Below are 23,397 nucleotides of genomic sequence, written 5' to 3'. Positions count from 1 at the left end.
TTCTTCATACATTCAGATCTGCATGTTGACTAATTTATGTGTAAGTTGGCTTGGATGGTGCCTCGCTATAGTTCTTCTCAATGCAGCATTGAAGTTATGAGTGAGTTTTGTTTTCTGAATATCCACCTGTAGTTGAGATCATTTTTCCAACCTGCCAGTTTTTTGAGAAAGAGCTATGAGGTTGTCTTGCTGTTCTTAAAAATGGATGCCAAAATTTTGAAAATTTGGGCACCATTGGTTTCTCTTATTGGGGACATATGCTCCTTGTGGGTATAATGAGATTCTAGCTATCTCTGGAAGAGCAGACCGCAGACCGAGCATCGATGCTTAACATGATGCACGGTGAAATTGGGTGTCCCTAGGCCCCCCAAAATGAACACTGCTACTTAACTCTATCAAAAACTCCATTCTGTTTGTGTAACACTTTGAACCTACTGATCATGATGCCATCATTTGTATAAACAATACATATTGTTTTTACTTTACCAATGTATTCATTGATATCTGTCTCACGTTTAGCCTTCACAAAATCATCAGGTGCCCTATGAATTTTGCTGAATGGAGGATCCTTATAGTCATGGTTTTGAACATCATCCTTATAGTCATGGTTTTGAACATCTCCTTGTTCACAGTATGCTTTGTTCCCATACTCCGGATGTTGCTTATCCTCACAATAAGGCATTGAAAACGGTTTATATTTAGGAAATGCTACCTCTCCCTCATCAGGAACTCCATCAGATATGATACTTGGAAAATTTTCAGAACTATTCTCCAACATAGCCTCCCCATTATGCATGGCTGATTCCACCTCACCTTCATATGTTTGATGTATCTCTTGCTCATAGGATGGACTGAAAGATGTTTCACCTTCTGAATACACTTTATGAGTTTCATCAATTTCAAAATCAGACCTGCTATCTTTGTCATGGTGCTGATGGATTTGGCTGCACAGAAAATCTTCGTCAAATAAAGGATTCAAGAACATAGTGAACTCAGACATATCCCTTTCTGCTTGCTCTTCAAACAGCAGATATAGGAATATAGAATATTTAAGCATGCCTTCATGAGAGCTTTCATTTGGATCATTAGGTGTGTCATCAACAAAGCTGATGTCTTCATCAACATTACCTTCAGAACTTTCCTCTTGTTCATACACCATATAATGTTCTACTTCATCCTCACTATATGATTCCTCGGAATGATTATCTCTTTCATCCAATGCCCCTTGAGAATGCACTATTCCATCAACTTGCTTACCATGGTGATTTGAGAAAAAATTTGGACCATTTCTTTCAACATGTTTTTGATACTCCATATCTAACAAGGCTGAAATCTCCTCCACACTAACAGAATCCTCTTCCACATTTTCACATTCACTATCATCTGCAGGCATATAAGTATCATCATGAGTTGATTCTCCTTTAGAATGTTCAAAATTTTCATCTCCATTTGAATCTGAAATTTCATTTGACTCATATGTTACTTTAGTCTCGCATTCATTTTCCTCTCCAACCAGCTCATTATCCATAAGTTTTAGAAAATTAATAAACTGATGATCATATAAGAGGCCTAATTCCCGCATCCTGTAGAGAAAATCAGATGATGGAGGTCTGTATTTTGAAGGTATTTCTTAACAAGCATTAAACATTCTCATAAAGAATTGTGTTGCAGATTCATCTTCTTGCTTTTCTAAGTTCCAAAATGCATCCAAAAGAGATATATAATTTGAACTTTCATCTAATATTTGGAAGAGAAGCATCAAATCAGGATCATTTGGCGAGATTCCCAACTCACGAAACTTTCTTATCAATTCCTTGTATGAGGGCATGATGTCTGAAGGTACATCCCAAAAAATATCCACCATCCTAATAAATAAGTGTGCCGATGTCTCGCCTTCATATCTTTCCAAATTAAAAAACGCATCTAAGGGGTGTATGTATTCTTCCTCCATGGTGTAACATAGATCTACCTCCTAATTGTAGTACATATTCTCCATGTTAGATAATCAAATCATCTCTTTCTAAGTCCTCTCCCTTAGCAGAGTTACCAATTGAAACTTTATTGAATTGAGTGGCCACCTCTTTCAAGGAATGTATTGATCTTCCTAGGTTCTCACTTCCAGCAGAGTACACTTCCAAACAAATTGATACAACTTCTTTTTGATACTGATCTACGAATTTAGGAATTCTGAATAACTTCGCAATATGTATTGTGAGCAACTCTCCCCAGCGGAGTCACCAATCTATTGGTTCCTAAAACCGCAGATTGGAAATTCAATAGCCTGCCACTTCTCCGATAGGAGTTCTCAATCAGTTCTGGCCAACGAACGGGAATACTTCTCGATTCTCCTGTGCTTCAGGCTCCGCTACACCTAGGCAGGTAGACCTTCTGCTCAAACTTGATTACTTGATCTAAGGCTTTTCTATAGCGAATTTAAACCTCTGGAGTTCTTCGGCTGGCAAGGTCCTTGAACTCAATGAGACTGAAACTGGATGCTGAATGATAGTTGAATGTTTTGTATATAATATTTGTAAATAATGGATTTGATGCTTGTAGAAAGAATATATATAGATTTTATGACTTCAATAATAAAAGACTAGTGCCTCTGCTCATCCAGGCAATAGAGTCAACTTCAATGAATTATCATGTACAACTTTATAATGCTTTACACACTATAACTGCCAACAATTAAATAATCAAGATGCGACGGATCAAATATATATGCAATCTTAAATTAGTTTAGATTGAATTTTAACTCCTCTAAGAGACAAACTGGACACAGATACAGAAATGATTAAATATTTAACAATATCTGCGATGATCAAATTTGAAATGCTAAATGACCATATCCACTTATCCGATATTTAAATTGTATGTAGAATTCTAGAAGATAATTAGAAAAAGGACGATTTGCCTGCAGTTTAAATCTCCACGCCATTTTAAAAAAAAAACAAAAGACATTTTATTTAATTTAAAAAATAATGGAATTTATATTACAAAGCCATATTGAGCCCTTATTCCTCCTTACAAAAATATATAAATATAAAAATGCTTCTTCAGAGTAAATCTGAATGTAATTGTTCGAATATCTCTTGCTTTTTTATTTTTCAAATAATAAAATCATATTTATATCCTATGCAAATGAAAGGTGTGACTTTTGAAAAATGAAAAGTCATATCCTTTGGAAATAAATTTATCTCTTTGTAATAAAAAATTAATCAATCAAATTTACCGATTACAAATTTTGTAATGTAATTTGTATATTATCGATTTTTGTTATTGGGCTATTGGGATAACTTCAACCTTGTGCATAAGTGATAAAATGGCATGACACACATTTCTAGTTCATTGATCTCTGATATCACATGGTTTTCCAAACACACCTGTCACATATCATTTATCGGCTCCAATATTATCTGAATATGACCTTATATCAAATAGCTAACTTTTTCCTTGATGCTTTTGATTATTGCCGGAAACTTGTAATTATTTTTGGGTAGATTGTATTGAGCAATTCGTTGCATAGAAAGACTTGATTGAGCATTCACTGTTTGCATATATTCCCGCGGGAGAGAATTCTCAAATATATTATATGCATGTTTATTTCCAAATCCATTGGCTGGGAACGCATATTGGGCAATAGGAACTTGAACATATTTTTTGCATATGCTCATTCAATATATAATATTTCACCTGCAGCATCAGCGGCTTGGGCAATTCATGAGATTTCCTTCCATAATCTGATGACGCTTAAAGAATCCTTAGTATCACCAGTGCATTCCTTGAGCAGTAAGCTTAATTCTTTAAAGCCAAAAAATACAAAACATTGAAGTGAGATGCTTTCTCCGCACGACCTTTTGTGTTGGGACAATCCCTTCTCTTCACATACTTTCTGACATTAGTTGTATTTATCTCCATTACAGCTCTAAACAAAATCAGGAGGAGAGACTGATAAGTCAGTACAACAAGATTAGCTGATGGTATCAATGCTCGAGACCCATAGTATGAACAGGTGCCAATCTTTTTTGTCCCAAATTCTGAAGATCCTCAGACCTCTATATTATTTTTTGCATAATCTCAGCATAAGTATTTCTTTGATTCTTTCTTCATACATTCAGATCTCCATGTTGACTAATTTATGTGTAAGTTGGCCTGGATGGTGCCTTGCTATATTTCTTCTCAATGCAGCATTGAAGTTATGAGTGAGTTTTGTTTTCTGAATATCCACCTGTAGTTGAGATGATTTTTCCAACCTGCCAGTTTTTTGAGAAAGAGCTATGAGGTTGTCTTGCTGTTCTTAAAAATGGATGCCAAAATTTGGAAAATTTGGGTACCATCATACTGGTCAAGAGTTTCCAACTGCTGGATGCCCAATATGATATTAGTATCAACCAAATCTCTGACAAAGAAATCATCTGTCATGGTATAGTTTCCCATGGAAATTTGTAGTCATGGGATCACATGAGTGCAAGGTAACAAGGTTCCTCGTGCAACCTTAACCTCAAATCCTCCATGCTCAACTGTGCACAATCTTTTACTAGTAACTAAAGATGAATTGATGAAATTGAGCGTGGCGCCACTATAAATCATGATTGGGACTTGTTTTTCGTGAAGTATGCCACGAACCCAAAAGATACCACTTCTCGTCACTGTAGTGGGGGTAGCAATGGAACCCCCTTTGTATTAGGGCATTTATCCTCTCTTGCTAGGTAATTTCTTCATCAATCGTTGAAGGTATTTGTTCATCGTTATCAGGCATCACTTTAATGTAATGAATCTTTCCCTTCCCCAGGCAGTGATGACCAGGTCCCATGGTTCTTTGCACGTGAAATAGAGCTTTTTCCTCAAGAGCTCTTGCCGAGAATCTTCATCAAACCGAGGTTTTTTTAAAATTGGTTCCTTGTCTTTGTGTTCTTGTGGCGATGGTGTTGGTGTAGCTGCGTGAGTTTTGGAGGAAGATGTGGCCATGTCACGCACCTTCTTAATAGCTTCGTTGAGTGCACATAGGTTGAACCCTTTGATCCAACCTATCAAAGGCTCTTTCCGCCCATCCATGAATAACACGATTCAACATCTTTTAGAGATGTCTGTGACTAACACTGACAACCTTTGGAACTTAGTGATGTAATTGTCTACCGTGCCTATTTGCTTTAGCTCAGCTAGATCTTTGAAGTTCAGTGCAGGATCCTTCCCATCGAAACAGTCAATGAGTTTCTCAGTGAACTCAACATAAGATGTTATTTGGTCGTGGCCAAGAGTAACCAATCCATAGTGCCACCATTCTTGCGCAACTCCTTCCAAATGGAGTGCTAGCAACTTGATTGCTTCTGCTTCGGGCATCAGGTTGAGTTGGAAATAGGTGTTTGCCTTCAGAACCCATGCCTGTGCAGTGATGGTTCCAGATACATCAAATGGTGATAAATTTACCTTTTTGATCTTTCTCCTGAGATCATTATTAAAATTACCATGATTCCCTTTGCTTGAATATCTCATTCTTAGATTAACATAGTCTCTGTAAGATATATCATCTTCCATATTTGTGTTCCGCGAATCTTCCTAAAGTTGTTCTTGCATTTCTTGAAAAGTGGGCTCTCTTTCTTTGCATGGTGCTTCCGTCCTTCGAAGGAAGATATGTATCAAGGGTCAAGAGCGAGAGGGTTGAAAGTTTGTCCTTCTGGAAACAGAGTCGTCTCTATGCTTATTTGGTTCTCTTCTTGTCTTTTTCTTGATCAATTTTTGTAAGGTTTCCTGCATAAGCCTTTGGGTTTTGTTGATTTGCATTTGGTTTCTGTTTAATTCTCTTAAAAGATTCATGACTTCGGTCGTAGGATCTTGATGATTTGCCATTCTACCAATAAGGTTATTTCGCCTTCTCCTTCGAGTATAAACTTGCATTTCACTTCCACAAGCTAGCAGAATCAGAAGCTCTGATACCACTGTAATGTTCCGTTCTGGGTGTATGCCAGAATAACGGTAGTTGCTAGTAGTCATACGGTTGCTATTGGAGGCTGTACGGTTGCTCTGTTACGCCACGGGTTATGCAGGAGCCAGACGATGAATGCAGAATGAGTTACCAACAAGATGCCAGAACATGTATTTGCCAAACAATTAATGCCAGTGCAAAGGAACTCAAAGATATATAACTATATATATAAATGAATTTATAACAAAGATGGTGCGCGGATTTGCCAGATCCGAGCAAGTATGCAGAATGGAATAGGATGAGGGTTGAATCCCATCGAAACTAGAAAGCCAAATAGGGAAGGTCTTTCACTTCCAAAATGGCGAACAATAGAGAATCCCCATGGGAGTTCGCAATACAAGAGAAATACTCTAAATCTCATAGCTAACAACTACCTATATGTTGTGCTTAAATACCCATCAGTAAACCTTCCGAGGGCATACAAAGATAGCTGATGGCCACACCTACCTATAGAGACAATTAAATTAAAAATGGGTCTGAGATATATTAAATCAATTGGCCCATTTTTTTAAAAAAAAAAAAAAAAATTATTTAAGAGGGGTAAACGCTTTAACCTAGAGCTATGAACCAGTGAGGCCACAAACAGGGGACCTCATCCCCATTAGATTTGAACCTTGATGGCAAGGATAACAACTCAACAACTTAACCATCACAACATGCCCACTATTGGCAAATCAATTGGCCCATTAACAAGGTTTAATTAAATACATTTATTTTATGACTAAGACATTACATTGCCAGATGAAATTTGAGAGAGTTGATCATCAACCACGGATAATTTGAGAAGCATCACCGCCTCTCAATTATTCAGATCCCATGTATCTTGATCAGTACCAAGAGCAGTCGGATGCTTCGTAACCCCTAGAACAATTTGATCGATATTCTGATATTCAAAGATTGCTATGATTCCCTGCTTCCAAGTGCCATAATTTTGATAATTGAATTTTGAGTTGTTCTCGAGCAGAATGTTTGTCAGAGATGCCATGGCACATTTTTCAATGAAAAATTGTGAAAATATGAGAAGGTACGTTCTTCAAGGCAAAAATAGAAGACCCAAAAAATTTGAAGGATGACTGAAAAGAGCTCGAAAGGACTCGAACTCGCCTCTGACTCAGACAGTCAAAATCTGACTTAGTCTCAGACTCAGACTCAGCGACTAGACTCGGCAAGGGCTCGGAAAATTGAAAAACCCATGAAATTCAAAGAGTTTTAAGGATTTAATGATTTTTTCATGCATCATTTAGTCAATTAACATCAAATACACAATAATTGAGATAAATAGACGCTACTTATCACTCATACACAATTTTGCATGGATCACATAAGTATAACAGCGAATTTCTGAAGGAAAAACTGAATAATATAATATAAAGTTTAAGATTTAAGATTCAATCCTTAATAAATTCCTGACATACCACAACATTATTTTCAGAATTAATATACACTGAAAAAAAACATTTTCCAGAAATCTCTATCTTTTTAAATTTAAAATTTTTTTTCAAAAAATAAAAAATAAAAAATTCGGGAGTCCTGGACTCGGGACTCAGCGAGTCCACGTGGACTCTGCCAGGACTTGACCGAGTTAGAGTCTAGAGGCCATTTTTCTCGAAAAGGCCACCTCTACCTCGGACTCGCAGAGTCTCGGAACACTGCGAGAAACCCAGAGAGAACATGTTGTTGGTTTTTGGATCTGCTAGCTCAAAAATTGAGGCACAAAAATCAAGGCACCCAAAAAAATGGACAACCCAGTTGAGCTCTTGAAAAATCCACAAAGAATTTGTAATCAAAAAAATTTTTCGAGGTCAAAAATTAGGGTTTCAAAAAAAACCCTAGTCGGCAGCCATGAAAGCTCAGATTTGTAGAAAAATGGAGTTTTGGAGGCCAAAAAAGTGCGATTTGAGGTTGCAAACAGCCGATCTAAGGTCGTTTTTGGCTTGGGAAAGAAAAAACGACCCCAAAGAGGGTGTCTATAGTGCGCGAAGTGCAAAAAACAATTGCAAAAATTGTTAAAAGAACAAATTGTGTGTATTTGTCCAAAAAACACAGATGTGATTTGTCCAAATCATATTTTTCAAGCATAAGTAACTTGAGATTTTTGCAGACCAAGATGAACCAGTACGCATGCGATTTTTTGCACGCCTTTGATGCTGTGGTTTGAATAGAGGAAACTCTAGATGGGTTTTAGAAAAATCAGAAATAATTTCGAAAATTTGTAGCAAATAATTTCAAAAGAAATTATAAAATTTTCAATTTTTTTGAAGTATTGGCTCTGATACCATATTACGAAGTAATTGGTAAAATACTTGCTTGTTATTAACAGAGACCGAGAGGTCTATAAATACAAAAGAATAAAGCGATGTTTCCTTAGGAAACGATGGTAAAGAATAGAGACATTTTATTCTAGCTAAAAGAAAGTTAAAAAAGCTAACAGATAACTACAGCTAACTAAATATTAGAAACGTTATAATGTTTACAATAGATTACAAATGGATTACCATTAACCAATACTAGATGATTAGATTATCTATTATCCTAATACATTATGGGTGGGTCTCCACCATTGGATCAATACAAGCAACCTGAAAAAATATTCTCCTTTTTTATTGCATTTCTGTGTTTGTATTTGTTAAAGATGATAGGTTCGGTCAGATACACGATAATCAATAGCACACACGCGCACACACACATATAGGTACATACATATATATATTCACTTGAAATAAAATGATTATCAGCTATATCAGATCGTAACATATCATGGACCCACGAATATTGTCAATCTGCACTTGCAGATTCTACTTCTGATTATTGTCATTTACGTTCCTCTTATCACGATCGAGCACTGATGAAATGATTGACTGAATGCAATCAGATCGAGTCTAATTATATCACCTTTCAGATCGACAATGTAATATGTAAGTTTGTTTAAGTGCAAACTACTACTAATACTGATCAGTGTTCGAGCTTCATTTGGGAAATGAATTGATGCAAATGGAAGGACATGTCATGAGTGGACATGCCTCCACTTTGTGGGGCCACGTCCACTCATGAACATGACTTTTATTGCATTTATATACTAGACCGGATCGGCCAATATAGCATCAAAATCAATTAATGCTCTGCCTCTTGGAGATCGGATATCAACAATATTGGATTTAGATTTGTAATATCATATTCAGTATTTCTCATCATTGTTTTAGTATCACCTTCATACCTGCCAAGATCAAAATTGTGAACATTCTGATTAAAAACTGCACATAAAAGAATAGTGACTAGCGGGAATCATATTTTGAAAATCAAAAGACATATACATATATATATATATGTATGTATGTATGTATGTATGTATGTATGTACATACATACATACATGTACATACATATCTATATATATGTGTGTGTGTGTGTGTGTATAGTTAAATTGTGAAATAAATTTAATCATCATTTACATGGTATTAGAGCCTTGCTAAGGAAGATCCGATTAAATTTGAGATATCAGATTACTCTAAAAACATAGTCTCTCTTGAAATTGCAATCGGATTTCATTCTTTTTAATGTTGACTGTAATCAGATCTGAGGATTGTCTTGATGGTGCAAACAACTTAACGATATTGAAAGAAAATAAGTTAGATTCATTCGTGAAAGAAAACAAAATAGAATCAGAAAATGGTCAGGAGAAAACTCAATGGATCGAGAACAATGAGAAAGCTGTGAAACTTATAGTAGATGCAGTTAGGGATTGTATTGTACCTATATTGTCAAAACTTGAGGCTGCATACCTAATGTTTAATTCCCTTGAAGGAACTTTTGAAATAAACAACACCAGTAGTACCCTTTGCTGTAAAGAGGCAACTTAATCATGTACAAATGAGCAAGGGAGAATCCATTAATGCATATTTCATAAGAATCATTGAACTAATAGATCAACTGTCAACAGTTGGATATCAAATTGATAGCAAGGAGTTAACACTAAAGAAAATAAGTTGGACTCATTCGTGAAAGAAAACAAAATAGAATCAGAAAATGGTCAGGAGAAAACTCAATGGATCAAGAACAATGAGAAAGCTATGAAACTTATAGTAGATGCAGTTAGGGATTGTATTGTACCTATATTGTCAAAACTTGAGGCTGCATACCTAATGTTTAATTCCCTTGAAGACACTTTTGGAATAAGCAACACCAGTAGGACCCTTGCTGTAAAGAGGCAACTTAATCATGTACCAATGAACAAGGGATAATCCATTAATGCATATTTCATGAGAATCATTGAACTAATAGATCAACTGTCAACAGTTGATATCAAATTGATAGCAGTCATGGGAGTCATTTGTTCAGGAATAAGTGCAAGATCAAAACTCCCTCAATTTGATAGGCTAAGAGCCGATTGCTTACAAGAAGCGAGATTGATGACTAAAGGTAACAAGCAAAAACCCATAGACGAGGATATTCATGTATTAAACACAAATTCTCATAAGAAAGGTAAAAAGGAAAACTTCAAGAGAAAGAAGAATTCTTATGGGAAGGGATCATCCAAGAAGAGGAAATATATTTTCAAAATCCAATGTTTCAAATGTGATCAGTATAGACACTATGTAACCAAGTGCCCTAATAGAACAAAACAACAAGCATCCTTTGCTAAATTTGGAAAAACAAATAGAACATGATTTTGAGAAATTTGTCTTCTACTCAGCATTATCAAGCCAAGTATCAAACAAACTCAACACCTGAGTAATTGATAGTGGTTCATCAAGACAAATCACAGGATTCAGGGAACTTAGAAGAAACTGATGAAGAAGTAACAATTGGGGATGATTATGCATATCTAGTAGAAGGGGTTGGAACTTGCACCATAAATTTGAAGTCTAGCATCTCTCTACAACTCATTGGAGTATTGTTTGTATTGGGAATAAAGAGGAACCTAATATCCATTTCCACTCTTGAAGTTGACGAATATAGGGTTACCTTTATGGATGAAAATGTTCTAGCATTGCCAAGGAACTCCACCATAAAGAAAGCACAAACTATAGGTATAAGACAAGGATATCTTTACAAACTCTGCATTGAGATGAATCAAGCCTTTAGTCATGAGACCTCTGACTGAAATGAAATTTGGCATTGAAGATTAGGACACATTCATTCGCATGCCCTACCTTCATTAGAAAAATTGGTGATGAGGTTACCAAACTAAAAAATATTCATGAAGGAGCATGCAAAGGGTGTGCCCTAGGAAAGAATGCAAGGGGGACCTTCCAAAATAGCTTGAGTAAAACCAAAAATGCATTAGAATTAGTTCACTCCGACTTATGTGGACCCATGTCTGCCCCCTCCATGGGAGGGCTCTTATATTATGTAATAGTTGTGAATGATTTTTCTAGATAGACCTGGATATTTTTTCAAGTGTAAAGAGTCGGAGAAAATCCTTAAAAGATTTAAGGAGTTCAAAGCTCTTACATAAAACTTTTCTAGGAAGAAAGTCAAAGTACTAAGAACAAATAATGGGACGGATATACCTCAGGAATTTTATTTAAATGCTGTGATTAAAAGGGAATTTATTGTACCCTATAATCCACAACAAAATGGTGTTGTTGAGAGGAAAAATAGAACTATTGTAGAAGTTGCTAGAGCTCTGTTGTACGACCAAAAGATAGAAACTTCATTTTGGGCAGAGCCTCTAGGACAACTATCTACATTCAGAATAGATGTCCTCACTCACATTTGGATAACAAAACTCTTGAAGAAGCATTCAACGGTGTGAAATTTGATGTAAGTCACTTAAGGATTTTTGGCTGTTTTGTATACATTGACGTGCCTCAAGAAAGGAGGTCTAAATTAGAACCCACTGGAAAGAAAGGGATATTTGTGGGCTATAGTGAAACTTCAAAAGCTTACAAAATACACATACTTGGACATAAACAAATTGAACTAATTAGAGATGTTATCTTTGAGGAAGACATTGCTTTCAAAAGAGCAAAGAGGTCTAATGAGATAGAAATTCAAGATTCTCCTAAAGCCATGGAGGAGGATCCTGCTCTTGAGATTCAGAGGGAGTACCTTGAAGAAACCAAAATGAAAACCAAACTGCTCCAAAAAAGAATCCTAATAACAACAACAAAAAGAGACCACTTTAGGCTAGAAAGATGATTGAGGAAGTTGAGAATTATGCACCACCAAAAGGCAACTTTAGAGAAAGTAAGAGACCCAACAAATTCTCAAGCCCTAATGAGATAGAAATTCAAGATTCTCCTAAAGCCATGGAGGAGGATCCTGCTCTTGAGATTCAGAGGGAGTACCTTGAAGAAACCAAAATGAAAACCAAACTGCTCCAAAAAAGAATCCTAATAACAACAACAAAAAGAGACCACTTTAGGCTAGAAAGATGATTGAGGAAGTTGAGAATTATGCACCACCAAAAGGCAACTTTAGAGAAAGTAAGAGACCCAACAAATTCTCAAGCCCTAATGAATGGGATCATTAGTTTTGGAACCAACTAGTGTTATAGAAGCTCTCGAGTATCAAGTATGGAAAGATGCTATGACGGAAGAGTCTCAATCTATTTCGGTAAATGATGTATGGGATATAGTACCCGGGCCAAAAAGAGAAATTTGTTGTTTCTTCCAAATGGCTCTTCAAAACCAAACATGCTGCAGATGTCAGTAGAAAGAAACACAAAGAATGTTGTTGTCAGAGATTTCTTACAAGAGGGAGGTATTGATTATGAAGAGGTGTTTGCACCTGTTGCTCAATACACCTCTATTAGAGTAGTAATAGCTATTGCAGCTGCTAAAGGCTGGAAGATCCATCAAATGGATGTGAAAATTGCATTCTTGAATGAGACTATTGAAGAGGAAGTCTATTTAGAGCAACTTGAAGGCTTCGTGATACATAATGCAAATTCACATGTATGCAAATTGAAGAAAGCCCTATATGGACTTAAATAGGCCCCCATAGCATGGTATAAGAGGATTGATTGTTGTCTTACGGGACTAGGATTTTCCAAGAACAATGCAGATCCAAATTTCTATTTTAAGGTAATTAATGTTGATATGTTAATACTCTTTTATATGTTGATGACCTACTAATCACAGGAGAAGATCACCTTATCACTCAATGTATGAAGGACTTGGCCTCTGAATTTGACATGAAGTACTTGGGTATTTTACATTACTTCCTTATGTTAGAAATTTTGCAGAAATCAGATGGTATCATTTTAAATGAAGGAAAATATACCATTGATATTTTGAAGAGATTTGGGATGTTGGACTATAGACTCGTGTCTACACCTATGGAAACCAACTTACATAAATTGAAGGAAGCAACAACAGAGTCAAGATTTATAGATCCTACTCTCTCTAGGCAGATAATTGGATCATTGATGTACTTGGTTAACACTAGACCGGATATTTGTTATGCAGTGAATGCTCTAAGGCAGTTTATGTGCTAACCAAAGGAGATACAACTTGTTGCTGCGAAGCATATATTGAGATACCTTTAAGGTACTGTTAGATATGGTCTAAATACAAAATTGTAGGCCTAGATCTACATGGATACTTTGAAAGGTACATTATTGAAAGGTGACGATCTTTCTGACAATGAACACTTGTATTTGACATTGTATGGTGATGACTTTACAATGATTAGTCTCACTATCATGATGGATATTAAGTGACTTGATATTCATGGACATGTTGTGATAGTTAGTATCTCTTGGACATTTTGATAGATATCATGAGACTTGATATCAGTTGAAGATGATTATGATCCTTATGAGATAATCATGGTGGATAAGTGTCTCCATGGATATGCTATGATTTATTATGGTAGAGATTATGAGACTTGATGTCAGTGCACATGCCACAATGAATATGTGTAATGAAGAATGTCATGTGACTTGATATTTTTAAGAAGCATACTATATCTTCCGATATCACGAGTAAAATGATATCTTTATATACTTGGATATTTTTTATCTTCCCTAGCTAAGAGGGACTGTTAAACATGATAGCTTTGGTCAGGTACATGATAATTGATAACATGATATATATATTCACTTGAAATAAATTGATTATCATCTATATCAGATTGTAACATATCAGGGACCCGAGTATATTTCAATCTGCACTTGCAGATTCTACTTCTGATTATTGTCATTTATGTTCCTCTTATCCCCATTGAGCAATGATCAAATAATCGACTGAATGCAATTAGATCGAGTCTGATTATATCACCTTTCAGATCAACGATGCAATATGTAAGTTTATTCAAGTGCAAACTAATACTAATACCAATTAGTGATTGGGCTTCATTTGGGAAATGAATCAATGCAAATGGAAGGACATGCCATGAGTGGACATGCCTAGACTTTGTAGAGTCATGTCCATGTTACAAGATTCAAGAAGAGTTGGCAGATTAACGGATTTCCGGATGATTCATTGATTAACAGAGGAACAAATGTGTTCCTTATAAAGAATTACAAGGACGTTGTTTCTAAAAGAAACAACGTAGACTGAAGATGGAATTAGAAACAAAACTAGAGACAGGATAGGAAACATTCCTATCTGGACTGAAGAAAAAAGAGACGGGATAGGAAACATTCCTATCTAGACTGAAAGACGGACTACAGACAAGTAGTTGACTATTATAGAAAGTATAAGATATTATCTTAATACCCTCCCTTAATGGTCAACGTACGGATGTCGGAACATTCAGTGATAACTGAGACCCTCCTTGGATCTACAGAATGCTGAAACCAAGAAGCTTTGCCAGAAGAGTGCTATGACTCAAAATAAGTTGCATTTACAAAACTTCATTTTTGTGGAAAAAACGGTAAAACCCAGAATCTCACGCAACCTTGCGTATTACAGACAACTTGAAATGATTTTTGAGGAGAAAATCAACAAACCCAGAATCTCACACAACCTTGCGTATTATAGACAATTTGAAATGATTTTTGAGGAGAAAATCAACAAACCCATAAAAACAGAAACAGATTCAGAAGGCGAAAAATGCGGCTTCGCCTTGATCAGGACCTGGAGAAGTCGGACGCTGCGTAACACCCAGAACAAGTTGATCGGTGTTTCGATATTCGAAGATTGCGATGATGCGCTGCTTCTAGGTTCCATAATTGCGACTATTGAATTTGGAATTATGTTCGAGCAGAATATTTGTTAGAGATGCCATGGCACGTTTTTCAATGAAAACTGTGAAAATCTGTGAAGGCTCATTCTTCGAGGCAAAAATACGAAAGACCCAGAAGAATCAGAGAATGACCCAGAAGAGAGCTCGAAAAACCTAGAAGGAATCTGCTGTCTTTTTTGGATCTGCTGGCTCGACAATCGAGGCACCCAGAAAAACGGACGACAACCCAGTTGAGCTCTCGAAAAACCCACCAAGAATTTACAAACAAAATATTTTTTCGACCCCAAAAATTAGGGTTTCGAAAAAAAAGGCCCTGGCTGAAAAAGGCTTGAAAAAACTTAAGATTTCTTGATAAAAATGGCAGATTTTTTTTCAGGATCGATGTGCATGGACGAATGGGGCTTGAGTGTGCCGAACAAACACAGGCAGACCCGAGTTCGGGAATTTCTCTAGGCCGAAAACCCTAAGCGGGTTTTAGAGAAATTCAACAGAAATTTTTTTGAAAAAATTTAAACAAATAATTTCACGAAGAAATTATAAATTTTTTCGAAAAAATTTAAATAATAGCTCTGATACCATGTTACAAGATTCAAGAAGAGTTGGCAGATTAACGGATTTCCGGATGATTCATTGATTAACAGAGGAACAAATGTGTTCCTTATAAAGAATTACAAGGACGTTGTTTCTTCTGAAGACGGAATTAGAAACAAAACTAGAGATAGGATAGAAAACATTCCTATCTGGACTGAAGAAAAAAGAGACGGGATAGGAAACATTCCTATCTAGACTGAAAGACGGACTACAGACAAGTAGTTGACTATTATAGAAAGTATAAGATATTATCTTAATAGTCCACTCATGAACATGACTTTTCATTGCATTTATATACTAGATCAGATCAGCCAAGAATAGCATCAAAATCCATTAATGTTCTGCCTCTTGGAGATTGGATATCAACAGTATCAGCTTCAGCTTTGTATTTTCATATTCACTATTTCTCATTATTGTTTTAGTATCACCTTCATACTTGCCAAGAGCAAAATTGTCAACATTCTGATTACAAACTACAAATAAAAGAACAGTGTTTAGTGGGAATCAAATTCTAAAAATCAAAAGACATATATATGGTTAAATTCTGATTTAAATATAATCATCATTTACAGAATTCTTTAGTGGAGTTCACTGTGGAGCACTAAAGTGATATACCCTTCTTTGTTAAAATTAAATTCTATTCAAATAAAATATGCCACATTCAATACAACAGTCACTACCAAAGGGTTGTAGCCCAATTGGCGAGGATAATGGTGTATGACTGCATCTACGAAGTTACAAATTCCTAGAGGTACAGTGAGGGCCAGGTTTGATCCTTGGGTGATTTGGATGGAATGGATCCCAGTGGTAGTCTTTAGCCAAGAGATTTATGGTATAGGTGTATACTAAACAAACATGCTGTAATCAGCTATTTAAGGGCAGAGATGCCTATCCGTGTAGCTGCACTGTATACATAAAAAACAATTTGCATTTTTGTTTTTTCTTTTTTCGTAAAGTAATCAGTGAAAGGTGGGCCTCGATCTGTGACGATACAGTATATTGCTAAAGAATTTCAGATCTAGATCAGGAGCACTTATACTTACAGGATGCTAAGCATATATTATACTTTATACAGAACAGAATTCATAAGTCTTCAATACTAACACATCAGTTATACGTATTGATACGAGACTAATGTTAGGATTTTGTGACTCAGTTTTCCTGGGTACAACACATTAGAAAATCAGGCTTTATTAATGTTTTTACTTTGGTATTTCCTTAGCTAGACACTGTTATGAATTTTGACTACATGCAGACTTGAGCACTCTTTTTGGCACTCAAAGCTGCTGATATTTAATGCAGGTTTAGGTTATATTTAGGCACTAATATTAGTTTTTTTAGGGGCCACTTTTCTTTAATATTTTGGTTTTTCATTGTCTCTATTTTGGGCATATGATATATTTTTAGAAAGTGCTGTTCTATGATAAAAGGAAATTAAAAAGTAACATGCTTTGTTCTGATTTGAATTGCCAAGCTCTTGGGTTATATATGACCTTGAGGCATCCATCCATAGTACTTGGAATTTTTCACCTAAAAATACTTTTTTTTCCAGCAATTGTGGAACTCTGATATCAATGTAAGTGCATTCAAAATTGTAGGTCTGGTTTAAGGTTAAGTTAGAGAATTAGTTTCAAATTTTATAGAATGGATTTTTCATGCTATATGCTGAATTTCAATATTGTATTAAAGCACTATTATTGAGATTATCTAGGTCCATACATGGAACACACCGCTGCTTGTGAGAGTGAGTTGCAAGAATATTCAAGTTCCTTAAATAAGTGATGGAGTATCTTGAACGTGTGAAAGGTTACAGATACAATGCCATAGTGGTGCCAGTTTTTTAAGAATCGATCTACACTTGTGAAATTTTGCTGATCTGATTTATTTTTATTTAAGTTACTTATCTTGGTATGGTTCAAGTAAGGGTTCATGGGCCAATACATAAAATCAAAATTATATACATGTTTGTAGCATTAACTGAGTTCAGAGTACCAACTAGCATCATATCATAAACAAGACCAACATAAAAATGAAATATATGATATCATCAGCGCATCAAACTGTATCTCATGATATATATTAAAATTAAAAATAATACTGTCAAATGTCAACTATCAGCCATTATGGATCACGGTTCAACATTACGTGTCTTGAAAAACTATCATTGCCACATTAGATTTGGGAGTGGTGAATCAGAAGAAACACAACTAGTGCCATTGGTACGAGCACTACCATACTCATGCTCACTAGCTGGTTTATTTTTTAAATGAGAAGTAGCAAGGTCGAGTGGTAGCATCCAGTTCAGTATCTGGATCAATATTCCACTTTTATCTTGTCTCTCATTGTAGCCATTTTATATAATATAAAATTAGATAACTAGAGATAAAATTAAAAAAAAAGTTAACCTTAGATGTATAATTGGGTACTTTTATTAGATTAGGTACCAATTAAGATTGTCATATTATGACTTGAACAACATTTTGAGTTCTCAATTCCTCAATGGTTTGACAAAGAGTTTTAGCCATAAATGCACCATTCTTCACCTCCCCCTCACATTCAACTACAGTAAAAAACATAGCCCTTTTAGGGACTTGCACTAACATTGATTAACAATTGATTTTTTGCATCCTTCCACCCATTGGAAACAATGGATACTGTTGTCTCCACCCAAGAATCCTCTACAGGCTTTAATGAATCCTTTACAAACTTCGCCTCTTTTTTGAATATTGTGGACACAACTTCACATAATTTGGGTAGTTGTACCATTTTGGAGTGTCAAATTTTGCTTTCATCATTTGTTGTTAATATTAGCGAGTGAGCGACATTGAAAGCTAATCCATCAATGGACATCTTGCATTGCACTGTCCAATAATCTCATGAGATTAATTTTAAAATCCCATTTCTAATGGTCCATTTGATCTCTTAAATGTAAAGGATGTAGTTGATCTTTAGGTGTGGCAAATAGTGGATGGCTCTTTCCAAGCTAAAGATTAGATGATGTTGGAGGTTCATTCTTGGAGATCCTTTCTTTAGGAAAGGATGATTTGATCTATGATTTGTTCCTTCATTTGCTTTTTTGTGCTCATTAATATATGCAATAACTTGGTTTTTTTTTTGCAACCTGCACAATAGCTTTCTCTTGGTTGGTATTCTCCATCTCGGCAATGAGGATCCTGAAATGCTCCACTGAGGCCTTGAGGATTTTATAACTTTGCTCTTCAATTTTCTTTCTTCTCAACACCAGAGAACCTAGTGTCCACCTTTTTAAACGTGGAAGTATAGGTCTCTGTCATGGCTTCAACATCACAACCTTGGTGAGGTCTCGTAGAGCTTCAAGGAAAGAGTTATCCTTGCCAACACCAATAGCCTCTAGAAAATCCAGCTTATTGGTGAAGGCCCTTTGTTTAATTTTAATCTCTTACACCTCATGAAAAACCCATTTCACAACCCTATAAAAGTCCAAAGGCCCATCCTTGGCAGTCTACAGGACATTGATATTGGGCTCTTTTCCGTGGTTGTCTAGCTCAGTAAAAATAACATCCTCCTTAGGTGTATCCATATCAACATCTGTAATAATATCCTTGTGAGGAAGAAAACCACCTCCCACCACATTCTTCGATACACTATCCCCACCCACCACATTCTTCAACACATTATCCCCACCCACCACATTCTTCAACACACTAACCACAGGATTCATATGCACTGTGCTATTGGAAGCTAGGGGAGGAAAGGGTTCAGGAGTATCCACAAGATTTAGATGCATTAGGCTATTAGGGATTGGGGGAGGGGAGGGAGCAAGGGAGTTCCTATCAAATACCCTCTGGGCTTCGAGCAGAGGAAGCTGAAGCTTTAGATTTATTCCTCGGGGGGGAGGACTGCACATCTTCCTTAATATTAGTGTCCATACCCTCGTTATCATCATATTCCTCCTCATCCCACATATCCTCCATCTTCTTCCGATTTCTACTCTTAGAAGCATTCCCTTTCTTCTTCTTAAAAGATCCAGAAACATAAGTTTTATCCTTGCTCTTACCAACACTTATCCCTGGGGTTTCCATATCCGTATATTCCTTAAGTGCTATATTAAACTTCCCATCCTCCTCATTGTCATCAGAGTTATGATAATCCTAATCCGAGATAGAATGCTTAGAGATGATGTGCACCATAGAAGCAACTTTAAAATGATAAAAAATTAAAACCTAAACCCTTCATGAAGAGACAAATTACTATCTGGATTAACCGTAGGACTCTGAATACTAGATTTCAGTGAGCAAAAGAGATAACACGGAGTGAATATCTTCTCTTTGTGGTGAACGTGCTTCAACAAGACAAAATGATACCCATAAACCCGAGAGAATCTCCCATCTAGAGTGATATACTACATGATAGTGAAATGAACCCACCTCCAAATCTTCTTGATGGCCTTTGGAGAACAGTAGGTTTTGTCAATTTTGACCAAATTTCTACCCTCCTTAGGCTTTTTAGGAAACCTCTTGATATAAACATTAGTGAGTTCCCGATCTTTGTAGAATTTCTTCCCCACAATGGGAAGGCTAGTAGCTTTAGCTACCACTCCCTCATCAATTTTAACCATTCTCCCCTAATGCCCATCTTTCCCTCCTTCCAATCATTAAACAATCTAGTAATAAATTGGTTTCGACCATGTAGGCATTCCATAAAGCTCGCCATTTTGCCTACCTCCAAAATTTCCCAAGCTCCAAGCTTTTGCTTCCATTCCTTGTAAGATAAGGGCTCCCTCCTCTTTCTATTTCCGCCCATATGACTTGTAACACTACCATGTAACACAATTTGTATAGAGAGAGCTAGAGAAAATCTTGAGACTAGATACAAAATGAAACTTTTGAGAACCCAAGCCAAAATAAGGTAAATAACACCCAGAAAGTGTGTGGGGCATGTCATGATTATTTTCCAAATTGTCAATCAAACAATACCCTTTACTTATCATAATTACTTTGAGCATTGGAAAGTGCACGATAATCAATATAAAGGACTCCCACATCCTCGTGAATCCTGTCATGACTTAAGATGGCTTTGGTGTCGTGAGGGAAATTTTGCTCACCCTGCCAACCTATCGGTTTGTCATCTCTCATTGCTACATTGGCAATCTAGTTCGCCATACTAACTTCCCTGAATCCATGACAGTTAAAAAAATTGCCAAAAGAATTAATATTTATGGCCATGTATATAATGTTATTAATGGTCGATGAAGGGGGGGGGGGGATAATCCCTTTAAGCATGTTATTATATTGCTAGAGTCCCCTTCGAGCCAAACCTTTCTGCATCCCATTAATTCAGCTAGCAATAGGAATTGAAGAGCCATCATAGCCTTGGCTAAATGGTTAGTTTGAGATCCCAAGGGGAGCGCCACCGCTGCAACGCATTGGCCAAATTAATTTCTTATCACTCCCCCAAACCTAGCCGACCCAGGTTTACCCTTAGTTGCCTCATCAAAGTTAATTTGAACCCATCGAGAAGGCGGATAGCTCCACTTACAACCATCTCTGCTAGCAGGCTTAGAGACCAAAGGAGAGGGAGTAGGAATTTTCCAACACTTACAATGTAATTATCTTCATCGTTGCAAGGAAGATGTACATTCCTTAAGGCATTCAAGTTTTCTAAGATAGCTCTCTCCGTTTTCCCACATAACACATGAGGAGGGGCTTTATTATCTCTGAAAATTCTATTATTTATCTCCTTCCAAATCCCCCATAGAACATGAGGCATAATCAGGGCTTGCAACTTTTTAATAATTTTATTGGAAGAATGATGGGGTTGTAATATTCTTGTCATAAAATAAATTATTAATCAAACCTTTGTTAATGGGCCGATTGATTTAGTTTATCTCGGACCCGACGGGTATTTAAGCACGACATGTAGGTAGTATTTGGGATGCGATTTTGGATTATTTCTTTGTACTGCGAATTCTTGTTGGAGTTCTGGATTGTTTGCCATTTCAGAAGTGAAAGATCTTCCATACTTGGCTTTACGGTTTCGATGGGATTCAACCCTTACCCTATTCCCTAGTGTTCTACTTTGCTTCGGGTCTGGCACATCTGGAGTGCCATTATTGTCTAAAATTATATATATTCTGTGATCTAGAAATGTTTACCACATTTATTGTCTTGAGTTAACTAGGAAATCTAATCAATCTTGTTTGGCATGCATACTATTTGGAAATATAGTTAACCTTTGCATTCGAACTGCCTGCTATACAAGTTAGTACCGTACGGACATAGCTGTCAGTCATACCATACGGCCCCAAACACCCCGGACTCAATTCTCCTACTATACGGACAACTTAGTCTTCACATCATACCCCCTCCCCATCACCATATGGACTCCCTCCCAACACCGTACGACCTATTTTTCCATACTGTACGATCACCCTTATACTAACTGTATGGCCAAAACCTAGACACCGTACGACCAACTCATTTGTATAGTGCGGCCAATCTGATTTGCGTTGTACGGCCAACTTAGACACCCTGCACTTCCTTCCTACTTTCCGTACCACACCCTCCAGCTACTCGACAAGGGTGGAATTAGGACACAGAGGAAGCGTGTCTTCAACTGTGGGGAATTGGAACATTATGGGGGCCATTCTCTGAAGCAATTATGAATGGAAGAGGGGAAGATCTAGCACTAGTTCAACTTCTGTAGGATGCAGGACCAGATTTGGGAAGAAAAAGCACAATAAATAGAAATATGGTCGATGATTCTTTCTCATTTAAGCATAGATAACATCTGATGGGATAACAAAATCCTCTGCGATACAAATTGTCAGTTGTAGGAATCTTATTATGCAAAAATCCAGAATCAAATATTCACTCTAAGAATGTGATCCTGAATCTAAGCTTGCACCAACAGGGAGGTGGCACTGGGGACCAAGACAACAAAAATACAACTGAAGCCACTGAGCAGTTACTCGATGGGGAACCAGACCAAATGATCCTATCTTCAATCTCTGGGATCAGCACCACCAAATTAAGAACAACCATCAAAGGGTTGAGAAGGGGACTGATATCATTCAGATTCACCCACTGATTAGCAAGCCAATAATTAATAACCATGATCCCAAACCTATCTTTACACAACTGCATAAAGGGAGCAAAAGCAGCCTGATCACTGAGAGGGGTCTGTAATAATCATGTATTATACCAAAACTTAATGTTTTCTCCCATTACCAATTGACCAGACCATCCCAATGCTCATAGTCTGCTTAGCTTGTAAAATTTTGTTCTAGATCACAGAACCTGTAGAAGATTTAAAGGAGGACAGGAAGCCAGCCAAAGAAGTAAGGGAGTTCAAGTATTTATTTCTCCAGATTAGATTCCATTCCCCATTCGCACCATACATTCTTCAAATTTGTTTAGCTAGAAGGGCTTGGTTAAGGGTTTTAATACTTCTCAGTCCAAGGTCACCCAGGCATTTAGGTCCGCAGACCTTTTTCTAGGCAATGAAAGCCATATATTTTCTTGCTTCAACATCTGACCACATGAAGGATTTCTGAATCTTTTTAATGGCCTCAACAAATTGTGTAGGAATTCTGAGCGATATCAGAGCATAGACTGGAAGACTCTGAAGGGAGGACTTGAGGAGTTGAACTTTCCTAGCTTGGCTTAAGAGAGCACCTTCTAAACCAACAAGCTTCTTATGGAACCTATC

General features: G+C 36.6%; 1 protein-coding gene across 5 annotated transcripts in view; it reads left to right on the top strand.

The window, feature by feature from the left end:
• The window catches only part of LOC149533425 (FACT complex subunit SPT16-like), an 81,050-nt gene that overhangs the window by 12,917 nt on the left and 44,736 nt on the right, over nt 1-23,397 (top strand). Inside the window, exons 2-3 of one of the 5 annotated variants that reach the window (XM_089804456.1) lie at nt 3,700-3,789; nt 3,924-4,012. The exons of the other annotated variants lie outside the window; for them this stretch is intronic. The gene's annotated coding sequence lies outside the window, so the exon portion shown is untranslated. The remainder of the gene's footprint in view (nt 1-3,699; nt 3,790-3,923; nt 4,013-23,397) is intronic. 5 annotated transcript variants of the gene reach the window in all.

The sequence above is a fragment of the Cupressus sempervirens genome, chromosome 10 (genome assembly GCF_028749045.1).
Source record: "Cupressus sempervirens isolate cs-2001-9-10 chromosome 10, ASM2874904v1, whole genome shotgun sequence".
In the NCBI taxonomy this organism is placed as follows: Eukaryota; Viridiplantae; Streptophyta; class Pinopsida; order Cupressales; family Cupressaceae; genus Cupressus; species Cupressus sempervirens.
This window is presented reverse-complemented; position numbering and strand designations above follow the sequence as displayed.